Here is a 14691-nt window from a genome sequence, read left to right as displayed (position 1 = left end):
CTTCTATAAAAATTGTTTGTAATTGTGCTTTTAAACAAAAAATTATGTAATACTCACACATCACCGCAAACTAACTGGATTTATAATTGAGATAATCGGCTACCCATGCTGCTAGGATCATAGTCACTAAGATTTTTGCCGCCGCTAGAATGGATGATCTGTGAGAAAACAAAAATATTTTGTTCAAGTTTATGTTTATTGAGCGTATTTATGTGAGATAAACAATCATTTCCTTCAAGAGAAAGAATGAGTTTCACCACTGAAGAAAATTAATTTCAGGACACATATTTCCAAAGAAAAAGAACTTACTGTTTTGAGAGTAATAGTTTTTCAAACTGAAATCTCTGAGAACCAAGTGGTCGGAAAAGCTCACTGCAAATAATAATAAAACTCAACTAGAACACTTGGAAAGCACTTTCAGTACCACACCAAACAAAAAAAAAGGCAAAATAAGAGTTGCCAGGTGTGTCTAATAATCTCTAGAAATTCAAAAGGAACTCTCCATGCATTGCTACTTTTCTTTTGTCCATTGTCCGCTGAAGAACTACTTTAAAGAAACAGTGAGGTGTATCCAAAGTGATCTGGAAAAACTCACCCATTTACTGCCCAAGCACTAACTCCCATAAGCTCATATCCCTCCCCACCCGCACAGGTCTACCCCACGGACTGTCTGAGGGGGTGCCTCAGAGAGAGGAAGGCTGTCCCCTTATGTAATACTATCAGGGGGGAAATGAATGCAATATAATGATGGCTGCTCCTTCTCCCCGAGACTCATCAACAACCTTCCCTCCCCACCCCCTCACAGCACACACCCCACCTCTCCAGTGTCCGTTTCCCATTTCACCAGCTCCTGTATATTCAGCACCTACCCAGCCACCACAGCCCAGGAAGAAGAAGAAAATTCTCTCTCTCTATCCCTGGCCAGCCCCATTTCCCTAAACGAGTCAAACCTAAACACATACACTCCCTGACCGCCTGGCCTCAAACCACCTTTTCCGCTCACCCTCAAAATGGCCTTGATTTCAGGAAGGGAGGGGGGAAAGCTACAGCCACTAGGGAGACCTTCTCAGCGACCCGATCAGGGAAAGAGGCACAGAGAGGAGCGCGCAGGCGAGAGGAGGAGATCGCCGGGGGCGGAGGGGGGGGGGGGGAGAGAAGAGAGACACACAGCAAAGAAAGCAGACTTGGTCCGTGGGGTTAATTCTCTATTATGTGGCTGCTACCGCCGCCAGCCCCAGTCCAGCTCGCTTAGGTAGCGTCTCTCTCCTCTTTCCTCCTCCTCCTCCCCCCCCCCGCACCGCCGGCCGCTTTCTTCTTGGGCTGTTGGGAAACAGCCGGCAGCCCCCTCCCCCCACCCGGTCCTCTGCGTGTGACTCCCGTTTCGCTCCCACCGCCAGCCTCCTCGCTCCTCTTCAGCGAAGACAAATAACCCCGGCGCAACCTCGTGCCTCTCCTCCTCCTCCCCCCCCCACACACACCCCGCATTCACCACCACCTCCATTTCCCCAGGTCCTCTCTCTTCCTCTCCCCCCCCCCGACTCCGCCACCAATGGATCCATGTGTCCACAAGGAGACACCCCCCCCCCCCCGCGCCGGTCAGGCTAGGAGGCGGGGGCGGCCCCACACTTTGTTCGCGCTTGTTGTGCTGCCAGGGCCGGGAGCGCTCAGCATAGCCAGCAGGGCGGAGGGGGAGCGTTCCCGGGAGCCGCTCGCAGCCCCTCGCCGTTCCCGTCCCTCTCCCCGCGCCTCATCCCTACCTCCGCTCCCCATATGCCGCCACACACCCCCAACCGCCCCTCGTCTCCCCCCGCGAAGACTTTCACCCAACTTTTCTCTCATTTTGATCACCCTCCAAACTTGCGCTCGAGGAAAGAACAGGGATGGCGGGGGGTGGAGAAGAGGTTGAAGGCGAGGATCAGAATGAGAGCAGCCGCCGCCAGAGTCGTTCCGGCTCCTGCTCTCCGGTATGTGCTCGCTCCGTTCCGAACCTCCTTCCCCCCACCCCGGCCACCCCGGCCATTTCCCAGGTTCAATCCTGGGCAGCCCCTCGCTCGGGAGATGCACATGGACCAAAGAAGCACCCGAGGAAACCGGGCGAGAAGCTCCGATCACACGCACCCGCACGCTCCGCTCCTCTCCTGCTTCCTGCCCCCCTCCGACCTGCTGTGGGGCCCGGCCAACCGGACAGGAGGAGCAGCAGCTCCATACCCGGCGCGCCGCTGCCCTCTAGGCGGTGTTCTTGCCGACTCCAAGGCGCGGGTCACTCACCGGGTCAGGATGGCCTCGGCGGCGCGGCGTCCTCCGGCGTTGTGGGGGGGGGGAGGGGGAGTTGGCGTGAGAGAGACGGAGAGAGAGCCTCTCCCTCACAAACAAACAGACAGACACACGCGCGCACGCACCGGGAGTTGGTTTCGGCCGGGCGGAGATCCCTGACCAGGGCCGGCGAAGGAGGGGGAGGGGGATCAGTGAAGGTCTCGGGGTCTCCACCGGGTCCCGGCTCCGCTTCACTCCTTTGTGTAATTTCACTCGATTCAAGTTTAATCCGATAGTTCCCGAGCGCGTCCGCAGAAGCCGAGCGACACACACCAGCCAGCCAGGCGGCTGCCGCTGCTGCTACCGCCCCCTGCCTGTCCGCTCGCCCGCCCCCGTTGCTCGCTCGCTCGCTCCCTCCCTCCGCCCGCCACGAGGCGCGTCCCCGACACCATCCACCCCTTCCTCCTGGGGGCGAGCGGGAGGGAAGAGGCGCGCGCGCTCCCTGGCAAGCCCCGCCCCGCGGAGCTACACGTCACCAGCCACTCTGGCGTAATTCATGCAAGAATCCAGTCCTAAAAGGGCGGGGGGGAGGGGCGGGGGTCAGGTCACTAACCTCCCCTCCCAGCTGTCCCGCCAGGCGCGGCCTCCGCAGTCCGCGAGGAAACTGCTCCCTCCCGGGAAGGAAGGATGGCTAGAGCGATGGGGGAAGGGGGGGGGGAGTCGAATGCTGACAGGGCGCTGGGGCCACAGACGCTCAGACAAGTCGGCACCCGCTTGTTTCCCCACCACCAGGAGAAGGGACAAGCGCGAAAGAGGAGATGGTGTTCTCCCGTATGTAGCTTATCGATATGTAGATAGATACTGAGGAGGCGGCCTGCCTGCTTTGCGTTGGGCGATTGGCCGAGGATCCCCGCGAGAGAGGGGCGGTATTTACAGGAGCCCCTCATGGCCTCATACAGTCACAGCTTAACCTGGCCGCACAGAACATGGTTACTGCCGGCGCAGTGCAGTCCTCGTCCTTTGCTACCGGTATTCTTTCGCCGGGAAAAAGTTCTCCCAACATGCTACAATAACGTATTCTGTGAAGTATTGCAGAAGAAGAAAGAGCACCTGCAAGCGAGCGACTCTAAAAGTACTTTCCGCCTCAGAGCAGAGCGCGTTTCCCACAGAGAATGTGCTTGAAAAAAATATTCGCGCGCGTCTCAAAACATGTTCTCAACGAACATGTGATAATGGTTTAATATATTTCAGGCCTTAGCATTTAGAGGGCATGTTCGTTTTGAACCACGTCTGCCTTAGTAGCATAGATGAAAGAAGGTTGTAGTGGTGGCAGCTACCTAGTTTGCCCCAGGAAAAAGAACCATATGCGAAAAAGCCTAGGAGTTTGAGTTAGCTCTTTATATGTTTTAACTTAATTCCGTAATGCAGACTAAAAGAAAATGCCATAAACTGAGCTACATGGGGTCATTCCAAAACCAAAGAGACAGCAACATAAGAAACAGAGTTATTAAAGGAGGAAAAGAGGATCTCTGTTCTTACTCCATCCTCACTACAAAAGGAATTAAAGCCTCCTAAACCAAGCAGCATATGAATGGCCAAAACAGAGCCAAATTTTAAACCCCTCTTATCTTTATTTTTACATGTATATCCCACTCTTCCTCCAAGGAGCCCAGAGCAGTGTACTACATACTTAGGTTTCTCCTCACAACAACCCTGTGAAGTAGGTTAGGCTGCGAGAGAAGTGACTGGCCCAGAGTCACCCAGCAAGTATCATGGCTGAATGGGAATTTGAACTCCAGACTCCCCAGTCCTAGTCCAGCACTCTAACCACTACACCACACTTAGAAACCAGTGCTATAAATGGCTCTGGCATATCCTCTTCTAGCTTTCCTAAACATGGTTCTCAGTGAGAAACTCTAAAAGGGAACTCATTCCCATAGCTTTAAGAACTCCATGACAACAGGAAAAGAACTTAAATATTGGGCCAAGGCCCTTTTAAAGATACAGGCATTAACTGCAAATTGCCATTTAGCAATCCATCTTGCAGTTTACATATTGCCATCTGTGGAATCTCCAGAGCCATCTTTCCTTGTCTTTGCCCCAAAAAAATGGATTTTACCAATAAATTTAAAATATTACATATGAGTACTTAGAGGCTATGTGTTATACTGAAACTGGAAATTAAGACATTCAGATTCTCACTCATATTACTCCAAAACTGCTTAAACTCAAATCCCAAAAGTTATAAGATGTTGATCCAAATGAGTTAATAGAAAAGAGTTCCAAACTTCAATGCTATTTTTATTATTCATGTATTTTTTTATCATGAGCAATCTTAGCAGAAGAATCACTTTGAACCCTCCAACAGTTATTTGTTGGCTTTTCCATCTTCCTGCAAATATCAGTCATGCCAAAACAAATATTGTTTAATTAATTAATATTAATATTGTTACAGTATTAATATTAATAATTAATATTAATACTGTTACACAGGGATTCCCAGATGTTGTTGACTACAACTCCCAGAATCCCCAGCTGCAGTGGCTTTTGCTTGGGGACTATGGAAGTTGTATTCAACAACATCTGGGAATCCCTGTTAGAGGGAACACTGTTACAGGAATATTGGTTCATATAACACTATTGGTCCTATTGTTAAAATTCAACACACACATTAATGGAACTGGGCCTACCTAGTTATAAACACACTCAAACTGTAAATTAGTGTCTAAAAAGCATCTATCCTTATCCATTTTAATTTCTGAATTAAACCAGGTTTTGTATGCCGCAAGACAAATCCAACCAATACAAATCTGGAACATCTATCCATGTCATAGTTATTAAAGGCATTGGAGCACTCACTGGGTAAGGAGATAGTTACTCAAGTTAGTTAACTGAAGCACTGCTATCATTTATAATGCAGGCCTAGAGCATGAATTATATTGTGGATAAGCCTTACCATTTTAGGTGTTATGCAGATCACAACTGTATACACCTTACAATTTACACAAGAGTACTTCATCCATACTTATAATGACTAACACTTAGGAACCTTACTTCTTCCATAAGCATCATTTGGGAGTGGGAAGAATGTCCTCCCATTAATCACAATGTGTTTTGTCAGTAAAGGGATTTTATAGCTAAACTGTATTTAGTAGTTCTGAATACACACCCTGAGACTTTAATGTGCATCAAGATTCACTGTTCTAATATTGGTTTCAGAATTAGTTTAATCTGATTTTTTGACCTTTTTTAATGTCTCAGTTTTCACAGTCTTGAGCCACTTTTAGCTGAATTCCTACTTCCAGACTAAAAGTGCTTTGTGCTCTATACAGGATTGTTATATGAAAGAAAGAATCATATTGATTATTAAGCCTTTGTCCATATATAGATGATAAAGGCTTAAAGTAGTAACTAGCATCAAAAGTGCCAGGGAATGGATCTTCAAACCAAGGCACTACCATTTTTAAACCAGGAGACTACAATTATGCGGAATGAAACATTGATGGTATAAGAAGCTAAGTAATAACCCAAACCGAAACTTGAACACACACACACACACACACACACACACACACACACACAGAGAGAGAGAGAGAATTTGCCAATCTATACCTCATATTTGGGAAGTCTCCAATATTAAAATACTGTCTGGCAAAAGGTTTCATTAAAAAGCCACCAATGCAAATCAGTTGTTCCTTGACAAATCAAAAATATAACAGAAAGCGAAAATTGAGAAATGCTGCAAATGATACCAAAGATCTATGCCATCCTTCATTGAAGGGATGCTCCTTGCTGATGCTGAAACCAGAGGTTCAAAGTACATACAGTATGGATACTCCCAAGCTGTCATGCTTCAATAATCCAATATCCAGTGCTATATCTAGCACTCCAGGCAGTTTTGGATGATGTAGATTATCTAGACCCAATTCAAACTGGCTTTTGTGTAGGCTATGGGGTTGAGACTGCTTTGGTTGGCCTGATGGATGATCTCCAACTGGCTATTGACAGAAGGAGTATGCCTCTGCTGATCCTTTTGGATCTCTCTGCGGCTTTCGATACAATGAACCATGGTATCCTTCTGGACTGCCTGAGGGAGATAGGATTGGGTGGCACTGTTTTGCAGTGGTTCTGCTCCTACCTCTCTGGTAGATTCCAGATGGTGTCGTTTGGAGACTGTTGCTCTGCAAAATAAGAACTGGAGTTCCACAAGGCTCCATACTGTCTCCAATGCTCTTTAACATCTTCATGAAACTGCTGGGAGAGATCATCAGGAAGTTTGGTGCTGGGTGTTATCAATATGCTGATGACACCCAGATTTACTTCTCTATGTTGACCTCATCAGGAAACAGCATATCTTCCCTAAATGCCTGCCAGAAGCTGGTAATGGGCTGGATGAGGGATAACTAACTGAAGTTGAATCCAAATAAAACGGAGGTAGTGACTGAAGGGTCGGGACCCAGGAGATGGTTTAGATCTGCCTGTTCTAGATGGGGTTACACTCCCTCATGGGAGTGCTCCTGGACTGAAAGCTCTCCCTGGTTTCTCAGGTTGAGGCAGTGGCCAGGTGCGCTTTCTATCAGCTTTGGCTGATACGACAGCTACATCCATTTCTAGAGGTGAATGACCTTAAAACAGTGGTACATATGCTGGTAACCTCCAAGCTTGATTACTGTAACGTGTTCTATGTGGGGTTGCCCTTGTATATAGTCTGGAAACTACAATTGGTACAGAATGCGACAAAAAGATTGGTCTCTGGGACAACTCAAAGGGACCATAACACACCGGTTTTGAAAGAACTGCACTGGCTGCTGCTATGTTTCCGAATGAAAAAAAAAGTGCTGGTTATTACCTATAAAGCCCTTAACGGTTTAGGTCCAGGCTATTTAAGAGAACACCTCCTTTGTCATGAACCCTGCCGCCTGTTATGATCTTCTGGAGAGTTACGGTTACGGTTGCCACCAGCTCATCTGGTAGCAACTCAGAACCAGGCTATCTCTGTAGAATATGCTCCCTGCTAAAATAAGAGCATCTCATTCTGTGTTTTCAGGAAGACCCTCAAGACTCTCCTGTTCTCACAAGCTTCTAATTAGAATTTTAATAATTTTTATATTATTTTTATTGTTTTATTTATTTTAATCTGTGATTAATACTAAAATTTGTACACTACCTAGAGATGTACATATCAGGTGGTATAAAAATATGATTGATAAATAAATATCTACTCAGATTCCAGGATCAGAAGATACAGACTCAGGAGAGCTAAATCTTAAAACAGTACAGAGAAGAAAGAAGATCTCTGGTTAAAGAACAGCACTTCTCACATCAGTCATATCAGTACAACCAACGCTCCCACCCACCCCCACACACATACACAAGCAACAACTAGAATCTATGTCTCCATACCCAAAAGGAAAACAGAGTTATCTTCTGCTCTGTGAAGTAGAGTCAACATGTTATTGAGATTATTGAAACACCAAGCTCCATACGTGCTATCTAACAGCATCCCAAATATCACTGAGGCAATTGCTGTGCATGAAATTCAAAGGACTCTTTTCTCAAAAAAGAAAAGAAAAAAATTAACCCTCTGAATTCAGTTGTAACCCTGAGGTTCATGATAATCAGAAGAAAAATCTGTTCTAGGGTTGCCATGTATCAATCCAGAAATTGTGCCTTGATGTTTGAAAGGTACAAAGCAGCAAGAGAGTCCTGGAGCTACTTTCCAGCAAGCTCCACTCCTCTACTAGTCACTTTAACCATTTCTCCTCAAAAAGCTTGACTTTTGTTTTGGCCCCTAGGCAAGGTAAGAAAGGAAGATGGGCAAGAAAACTGGCAAAGCAGGAGGACAAGGCAAAGGAGCTCCATGTTTGAAAGATATAGTCATGCTCTCAAGGTTAACACCCTAAGGGCCCAATCTTCCATAATTGAAGCCTAATGGCTGGAAGTTAGAATTAGCTGAAATGGATGATGGAAGTTAGCTGCATAATCAGACAAAAAATTGAAATGGAGATCAAGAGAAAGTGTGAGCAGTTAAGTCTTAGAATGAGGCCTGCCCATCTCCCTCAGTTGAAGACCAAAACTCTCAGTTGCAACCTAAAATAAAGGCAATAGAACCTCAGATGGGGCTTCTATTTTACTTGTAAGTTTTCCAGATACTTAATTGTTCATAAATTAAACATGACTTTCAAACATGACTTATAAGTTGTGCACAATACACCAGGCCAGTCACTCCCTCTCTTTAACCTACTCACTGAGTTGTGAGATCCAACTATGGTAGAAAACTTTGTATGCCATCCTGAGCTACTTGGGAGAAAGGGGAGAACAACAGTGTAATAAATAAATGATCATGTTCCAGGTAGGGGAAGAAAAATGGCATTCTCTATGGTATTAATTTTTTATGTCGTGACAAATCTGAATGATGTTTTAGAAAGTAGCTGCGGATGTACTTATATGAAACATTTCCACACTAGGCCCCCACAATTTGGCAGCCCATTTACTAATCTGGAAGAACACATGACACATTTATTCCCAAATCATACTGTTATTATACCCCAAGGACAATACTGAAAGACCACTTTAGAGATCCGTTATATTAGGCAAAAGCTACAAATAAAGGAAGTAAAGATTAGTTACCCATGCAACACAATCCTATGCATTGTTACTCAGAGGTTCCCCTGTATTTAAAGGGACTCACTCCCAGGAACATGTGTGTCTTAGGAACTAACTATATCCAGCAAGTATCTTTCAGAATATAGACCTTGGCCACAATCCAACACAGAGTTAAGTGTACTTAAGCTCATTGATTTCAATGCGCTTAAGTGTGCTTAGTACTGAGTGCACATAGATGTATAATGTGACATGTAGTGGGTGCATTGTGAATGTACACTCACCCTTCTAACACAGACGTACCTTTCTCAGTAGCAGCATGACCTCCCAAAGAAACCAGTTTTTCAAGTTATTTTGCTTGAAAATGAATTGGCTGGAATAATCCAAGCATGGGTGTTTCCCATTCACTGAAGGTAACCTCCAAGTGGCAATCCCATTTCCACCTCAATATCTGCTTAACCAGGGAATGCATCCAAGATACATGCCCCAAATCCTCCACCTCTGGCATGTTCCATTCCAAGTTATTTCACTCCCTCAAGTTCACAAACACCATTTTGAAACATTTGTTCTCCGTAGTCTTGCCAGCATTTGGCAGTCTACATTTTCATCACATATTCTACTCATAACAGTGAATCATAATATTCCAGCCTTATTTCCTAATCTTAGAGCAAAGTTATTGGCCCCTATCCTTGCTCATGGCACACATGTGGAAGTTGTGCACAACCATGGAAGAGACCAGAGAAATGCAGCCCTTAAATGTTCTTGTATGAATGAATTTGCTTTGCATGGATTTCTTCAACAAACTTCAGTGCAAGTTGCTCTGTTAAAATTTGTTATTTTCTATTGGTATTGTGGTTTTTTATTCACATGCAAATTGTTAATGGAGAGATACAAACATATTAGATAAATGAAAGATTGCCTTTCCCTACATAAATCTGTCCAACCTATAAGGGTGGCCTATTTGCATGCACCATCATCTTCAAAGGTCCAAGGGAAAAGGCCTTCTCATTCATGGAATTCTCGCAATTGGAAATTTGGCTGACCCCATCTATGTAATATTCCCCTGCATGACAAAAGCTTCGCTTATAGGCAAATTCCCTCTAATTTACCTTGATTTCTCTGTTGTGGTTTTATTCTGGTTTAAAATGTCTCTTAAAGTAAAAGAGAGAGAATATTGTATTTTATTGTGTTAAACCATTAAACTGCCTAGAATTAAATTTTTTACATAAATGTACTATGGATGGATGTGTGGATAAACATATAGTCCAGCAGAAGGTGGGGGGGGGGATTCCTACCTGAAGATGGAAAGATGGGATAGGAGCAAGACACACCTTTCAGAACTGTAAGAGATTAATTATTAATTAATTCCTTTCTAAACAGGCCTCTGTGCATATTAACGAAACATTCTGTTACATCTGGGGTGGAAAAAGTAATTTGCTCCAGAATGCAACTTGCTGGTGTGAACAGAGGAAGTTGATGGGAGCAGTTCACAATGGGCAGGAAAACTACATGTGTAAATTGTAAGCTACCAGGAGATTTATATATGGGGTGGTATAGAAATGTGCCAAATAAATAAAATGTGTCACACAGGTTGTGATGCTGAGACCACATGAGGTGGGAAAAACTGCATCCACTTCTTTAAAAATGTATACCACCCTTGTATTCTGGTGCCCAACAACCTTGAGTTTGGAGGAAGCAACAATATATGTCAATCATACTGAAATCATTTGGCTTACATTATGCTCTAACATAAATACTGAATGCAGAATCCTACTCTTTAAAATAGTGTTTTCTCCCCCTCCTGCAAATACTTTATAGGCTGATCTTAAAATGAAGCTGTCTATTCACAAAGTGACAAGTAACTCAACATGACATCTATGCACTGTCATTGTTTTCACATATTACACGACATGTCAATGATGCATTGTACCTGCCTAGAAACACAACAAAATGTGAAGCTATTCAAGCAACAAAGAAACAGATTTTATCCAGTCAAATAGAAAAGCAAGCATTTCACCATTTCTGAAATCCACATTTCAGGATTGCCTACAGATCATAGCAAACAGATTCAAGTTTGGAACCAAGTCAGTCTTGAAATGTTCATGGCTTTAAAGATGTTTAAGGTCTGTCAAATGGACTACTAGTTGTAGAGAGCTCTTTATTCTTGTAAATGCTAAACTAAATTAATGTACAGTACATGCACAGAAATGCATATACACACAATCATGGTATATAAACTGAAATACAGAGATCAGCCATATCCTGTCACCCTTAGACCTTCCATAGAATTCAAGACTTGTGAGTTTTCAAATCTACAGTCAGAACAAACAGTAAACATGTGTGTAATCTATTCAGAGCCCATTCCTCACTATTCCAAAAAACAAAGACAAATCCTATCAGTTGAGCCTTACTTATGCTTCATCACAAAACTTATGTACAAGTATTCAGAGTTGTGAGGATGCTCCACATGATTACACCTTGGAACAATGCAGGAGATCATTATTAGTATGGGTGCAGAGAAGGAACTGAAAGCAGAACAAACAGGAGGTAAGTTCTTATCTAACATGCCCTTCTAGTACATTGACTTTGAAGAAAATCTTCTGATCACACACATAAGTAAGTATGCTGGAATTGATTCTATATTCCTAAGATGGATCAGAAAGAAGCTAAGATTCTGTTCACAGGAATGTCCTGGAAAACATCACCAGGATAACCCATTCAGACATGAGATCCATTGGCATATGCTCTCAGGATAACTTTAAAAAGCCAACATATGAACAGGAAGCTGAAGGAGCCTATGATAAGACTATGAGCTACATAAAGAGTTCCAGGGTTTATCATCTGTTTAGAATGCTGCTCTTTAATTCATCTTTATCCACTTCTTGTATTTTCATTATATCCTGATTCTGGACTTTCAGTAAGTTTGAAAATCTTATACTAGGCAAAAACGAACACTAAACTAAATATTTTGGTTGCAATCCTTTTAAAAGGATGTTTTAGATTGAAGAAGGACAATATAAGTATTTTTAACCTGCCAGTTAGCATGACTTACAAAGTTTAGAACACTAAACATACTTCCTTGACATTACTTTTATTTATAGTATCAAATATAACTTAGAGGCTTTAACCAAGCTAAGGCAGTGTCAGATCAGACACTGCATTGTAAACTCATTTATTCAAACAAATTTGGCGTTGATAATATTATTTTATTGAATATCAATTTGCTTAGGTGAAAACACCAGCACAGGGTCACTAAACACCAATTTAATGCTATTGTTTGATTATGAACAGACACATCCATTCTAAGTAAGTTTGCCATGTACATAGTCCTTAGATTGCTATGCCCTTTAACTAGGTAAAAGTACATGATTTTATCTGAACACATATTTATGGAATTAAAACAAATTAAGACTAGAGGAACCCTAGTATAAAACATTCAGCACTCAAAAATGCAAGTTTTTGAAATGCAAATATGGTTTTGCAAATCAAATAGATTTTGGCATTCATCTTCATGGGGGAGAGGGGCAACTACTACTCTTGTGCTGTTACTCAACTTCAAAGCCATTACCCAAAGCTCTCTGTTGGTTTCTGATAATTGTGTACCCAACACTTCGTGTGTTCCCTACATTTTTAGGTGGTACAGAGCTAGAACCTCGATAGCTGACTGCATTAATTTTCATTTGATGATGTATAGTACCAATTAATATTGATCATGAAAAAGAAGCACATGATTCGAATTAGCTCCTTCTGGATCTGTCAGCACAGGATTTCCCCTTGGGCAGTTGGTGGGGCCAAAGCACACTAGGGGCCACATTAGTGCTGGCTTCCAGGGGGATGATTAGGCCCAACCAATAGATACTGGCTAGGTGGGCCTCACCTTCCCCTCTTTACCAAACATGCAAAATTCAGAAATGGGACCAATAGAGTAGTATTTCCACAGTTCTGCAACATAAAGTAATCAAAACTCCAATGTGATTTATTTAGAAACTTAATAATTCATGCCTGAATCTCATGAAAGTGTGAAAATAAATGTAGGTATAAAGTAAGATCAATCTAGTATTTTGCAGGATACTACTAAAATGTGTACAGTACACTTTACAGTTGTGATTTTGTTTAACCATTGCAACACTAAGAAGTTAATGGAGAAGACTAAGAAAGTTTCTATAACTTACATTCTGTGCTACTGCACAATTCAAGATGCCATATTGGTCAAAGAGGGCAGAGTTTTATATTGCCTCATATTGGGGAAGCCAGCATATGTGTTACACAGCTTTGTTTTTCATAGACTGCAAATTGCATTGTTTGCCAGGAAGTGTATGCATAAGTATAAAAGGTTTGCAAGAACTGGATTGAAATCTAGAGCAGGATTGTGACAGATGAACTTCCTGAAATTATTAGATTTGCTCAATGTTTAAGAGGTCCTAACTGAATGACTCCACTCAGACACATTGCAAAAGTTTATGCTGCATGGAAGCTTTTGCAACTGCCTAGAATGCCCAGCTTAGGCCCAGGGTATTTAAGAGAACACCTTCTTCACTATGAGCCCCACTGAGATCATCTGGGGAGGTTCGTCTGCAATTGCCACCAGCTCAACTGGTGGCCACACAAGGACAGGCCTTCTCTGTTGCTGTCTCAAGACTTTGGAATGCACTTCCTGCTAAAATAAGAGTCTCTCCATCCCTGACAACTTAAAAAGTCTTTAAAGACACATGTATTCACCCAAGCTTTTTAACTAGACTTGTGATTTTAAATTGTTTTAAGGTTTTAATTTGTTTATGTTGCTGTAAACTGCCCAGAGACAGAAGTTTGGAGCAATGTACAAATATAATGAAGAAAATAGTCTCACTGGAGATTTGCAAAGCCTCCTTCTACAAGTTCAGCACAAATATGAAACTTCCTCAAAACAATCACTTAAAAATACATACTCAAGCTTTCATTAGAACACATGAGAAAGAATGGGATGAACAAAACACAGTTAAAAAGTTATCATAAACTAACTGACAAAACTGCAGTTCTTGAAGAACAGGTTCTCTTTGGGAAGAGTTTCAGGAAACCTTAGTGAGAAGTCTCAGGCATAGATAATAATAAGATACGTATTTGGCGAGCCACTTCCTGGTAAAAGGGTCGGAGCTCGTACCCCCTTTAAAAAAAAGAGCACATGGAAGTGAGAACAAGTAGCTCCTACAGTTTCCTGCTCCAGAAATCCATCAGCTCCTGATTGGATAAGGACTTCATGGCCTCCATTGCATTACTTTGTTTAAACGCCAGACAACCTCCCTAATCTGGTTTCCTCTGGTTTACAGCCTCTTCCCTTTTCTCAAGGACCTCTCTGCCTCTTCCACACCAGCCAAAACAACACCTCCCAACTTCCGCTGCCCAACAGCCTCCTCCTTCCCCGGTCCACAAATATCGCCCCACGTGCTTTGTACTTTCCACTGAACCGCGCCGATACCCTTCAGCTTTTGTACGCTCCACGCGCTCAGTTCCCGCCACTCCAATTCATTATCCCAAATGTGCCCTTTCGCCTCTAAAAGCCACCGCCAGTCCAACGCCCGCAGTTCTACAGCCTTCAGAGCATCCTGCCTCTACCACTCCTGCCTTGCCTCATTCCGCTCTCTTCTCGTGCACACCTATATAGCTCAGTGCTCGTCCTCCACCTCCCGGGATTCCATTTCCCCCCCCCCCGCCCCTTGTTCCACTCATTTTCTTACGTCACTGTTTCAGGGTTTTCCTTTCCCCTGACGGCAGTTTCCCTCGCCGCGCCGATTGGCCAGGGTCTGGAGCCAATGGGAAAAGATAAACTCCTCCCCCTCCTCTCTCTCTTTCTGTGCCGGG

General features: G+C 43.5%; 1 protein-coding gene across 11 annotated transcripts in view; it reads right to left on the bottom strand.

Annotated features, from left to right (window-relative positions):
* Window positions 1-14503, bottom strand: part of CHD7 (chromodomain helicase DNA binding protein 7) — a 292592-nt gene extending 278089 nt beyond the window's left edge. For 2 of the 11 annotated variants that reach the window (XM_053246209.1, XM_053246211.1), the window contains exons 1-2: window positions 2400-2671; window positions 58-158 (exon numbers count right to left, since the gene is read on the bottom strand). The gene's annotated coding sequence lies outside the window, so the exon portion shown is untranslated. The other 9 variants (XM_053246206.1, XM_053246200.1, XM_053246203.1 and 6 more) reach the window with 8 other exon arrangements.
* Window positions 14504-14691: the final 188 nt, after the last annotated feature.

Source organism: Hemicordylus capensis, chromosome 4 (assembly GCF_027244095.1).
Source record: "Hemicordylus capensis ecotype Gifberg chromosome 4, rHemCap1.1.pri, whole genome shotgun sequence".
Lineage (NCBI taxonomy): Eukaryota > Metazoa > Chordata > Lepidosauria > Squamata > Cordylidae > Hemicordylus > Hemicordylus capensis.
The sequence above is the reverse complement of the archived record's forward strand: the minus strand, read 5'-3'. Positions and strand labels throughout refer to the sequence as shown.